At 32.2% G+C, this 3172-nt stretch overlaps 1 protein-coding gene across 1 annotated transcript in view; it reads right to left on the bottom strand.

Moving 5' to 3' along the window:
- The window catches only part of LOC107747661 (sialic acid-binding Ig-like lectin 14), an 8003-nt gene extending 5173 nt beyond the window's left edge, over positions 1–2830 (bottom strand). Inside the window, exon 1 of the mRNA XM_016562256.1 lies at positions 2789–2830. The gene's annotated coding sequence lies outside the window, so the exon portion shown is untranslated. The remainder of the gene's footprint in view (positions 1–2788) is intronic.
- Between the last annotated feature and the right edge of the window lie 342 nt (positions 2831–3172).

Raw genomic sequence — 3172 nt, 5'->3', positions numbered from 1 at the left:
GAAATAAATTAACTTTTCCACGACATTCTAATTTATTGAGATGCACCTGTATATTATATATATATATATACACATATATACATACACACACTTTTTATATTTAACTTATTTCAGCTAGGTGCTATATGACATTTCTCATTTGCATTTAGTTGAACAAACTATTTAAAAAACTCATAAAACGTCATAAAAACTATATATATACATATTTTGACATTCATAAATGACAAAAACACAACAAAAATCACTATAACTTTAAAATTGTGGAAATTGAATGGAAATTGTATTTAAAACTAATTCAAAATATTAATCAAAACTATAATAGTATCTCAATGATACTAAAATAACACTGGTTCTCTGGAGATAAAAATTGGAACCGAAAAATGATCATTTATTGATCATACTGATGCAAGTGGAATCAGCAGATAATAAAGGATGTTGGCCAGTGATATTTGTTGATATAAGAATAATAATAACAGTAATCAGTGATGACTTGAAGCGAATACAGATAATACCAATGAGATCTAATAAGTCAGACATGTACAAGTTTAACACCATTCTAAGCTCAGCATCTGCATATGCTCACTAGGACACAAGCATGGTAGGCAAATGGAAAAAAAGGCAAGTTAAAGATAGATATGGGCCTCGCTTGGGAGATCAAGTGTGATTTTTTTTTTTTTATTCCGTTATTATTTTCAGTTCTCTAGAAATATGTATGCGAGCAAATAATACTTTGCAAAGAAAAGGAGACAATAATTAAACCAAGAATGATAAATATGCATCTAATATGAATCACACACTAGATAAAAAAATATCTGCAATAATCAATAAGCAATCAAACATGATATAAATGTCAGATTTGTAAAAGTTGAATGAGGTCTGATCTGGAGTGTTGTGTTTCCAAGGTATAGTTGTAAGGAGGTGAGAAATGTACTAGGGAAATATAGTCTGTGAGCAAATTTTTCCAATGCGTTATGTGAATAGTGTTTCGGGATTTCCAGTTCAAGAAGATAGTTTTCTTGGCGATGGCTAAAGCTATGAGGAGTATCCTTTTGTTTATTATTTCCTGATTGAGAGTTGATAGATCACCCAGTAGACAGAGTAAGGGGGATAATGGGGGCAGCCCAGGAGGCGGGATAGGGATTCAGTGACGTCTTTCCAAAAGTGTTTAATGGGTGGGCAGTGCCATGTGGCATGGATATATGTGTCCGAACAATTTTTTTGTGAGCAGTGCGAGCAAGTTTCGGATGTGAATCCCATTTTAGACAGCCTTTCCCTAGTGTAGTGTGTTCTGTGAAGAGTCTCATACTGTATGAGCTGAAGGTTGGCGTTTTTAGTCATGGAATAAATATTTTTACAAATCTGAGTCCAGAAGTCGGTATCAGGAGCAATAGAAAGGTCTTCTTCCCATTTGATTGTTGGTAAAGTTATGATTTTATTTGAATTTGTTATAATTTTGTATATTTTGGAAAGTAATTTTTTCGGGGAGGATATATTAACTAAATCTGCTACTGCAGAAGGAAGGTGAAGATTGATGGTTCTGGTGTTGATTTTAAATGAAACAGCTGATTTGAGTTGCTAATAGTTTAAGAATTGATTGCTCCCGATACCATACTCCTGGGCTAAGTAGGAAAATGAAACCAGGTTGTTAGACTGAAAAATGTGATTAATATGTGTGATGCCCTTTTCTGCCCATTTACGGAAATTACGGAACCACAACACTCCAGATCAGACCTCATTCAACTCTTTGATTTCCGTTAAAAACGCATAAATACTCACTATATCAAGTGATCTGTAATAACAGACAAAGCAATAGTGACCACGTAATAAAAAGTTACTCGCACTTTACTGTCGGATCCAATATAGTTGCACAGCATCGTCTTTTAGTTTCAATCTCTCTGAAAATCCTGCGTCGAATTGTGCCTTTTTTGTAAACGAATCTGCGGTAAAATGAAGTGAAGATGATGTTGATGGGATGATATTTTATATAAAGACGGTAATGGTTTAATGAAGATCATAACACTAAATATATATACCTAAAATATATAAATATAACTAAATCAAATCTGCACCCAACACATACCACACATGTTTTTAATGCACCTCATGCTGATTTTAATGCACCACATGCTTCTTTTAATGCACCACATCAGCTTAGGCATACATACATATACATATAGTAATCTTACCGTGAATTGGAAAGAAAAAAAAAAAAAAGAAAAAAAACATTGACACAGAAGCTAGAATAGGTGTGGTATGTGTCATTATTACATTATTATTATTACGATTGTTATTACATTATTATTATTATTATCATTACTTTTATTATTATTGATATTACTGTTGCCGTCATCACAAGGTATTATTATCATCACCATCTTTAGTATTACTATTATGCGTGCTAGTACTACTTGAATACTACTACTATTATTGTCAGATGGTCATCACTGTTTATTTTCATTGCTGTTATTATCATTGCTGTTCTATTGCTGTTTTGTGTTCACCGTATGTTGTATGTTCTGCACTCTTAATAAAAAAATAAAAAAAAACATGATATAAATGTAATGGAAATTAACTTTACCCAAATGTATGATATTAACAGATGATGTGTTTAAATATATGAAAGAACTGTTATGTTTATTTAGAATTTTCTCATTCATCACATTTACTCATTAAAAAAACTATTTTAGATAGAAATATTAACATATGCTTATTATCAGGAAAACTTTCCATTTATTTTATCATGATCTTAATAATTATTACATAAAGTATTAAAAAGAAACCAGCCTACCTTATTTTTTAGAGTGTGACTAATGTGCCTTGACGGACTGAATGACTGACTGACTGAACTCTAATGCAAACCAGAGACATATACTGCATATAAACAGGAAGTGCATTTAATACCACAGACCTCTGAGAATTTAGACCCTTATCTCTTTTCTCGTATTTGAGAATGCTGTGCTGAAAAGCATCAGAGCAAAAGTTCAGACCTAAGAGTCAATGAATGTGTATTACTTGAAACTTTGAAATGAAGAGAATATGAAACAATAAACGAAACAATGTAAATGGAGTACAAGATTCACTCTATTAGCTCCCTTGAAGCTGCACACACACAGGCTTGCTATTAAGAACTCAAATTACATTCTTAGATCATTCATTACCGAGACTTGGTGGC

Source organism: Sinocyclocheilus rhinocerous, unplaced genomic scaffold (genome assembly GCF_001515625.1).
Source record: "Sinocyclocheilus rhinocerous isolate Xijiao unplaced genomic scaffold, SAMN03320098_v1.1 scaffold4214, whole genome shotgun sequence".
Classification (NCBI taxonomy): Eukaryota; Metazoa; Chordata; class Actinopteri; order Cypriniformes; family Cyprinidae; genus Sinocyclocheilus; species Sinocyclocheilus rhinocerous.
The sequence above is the reverse complement of the archived record's forward strand: the minus strand, read 5'-3'. Positions and strand labels throughout refer to the sequence as shown.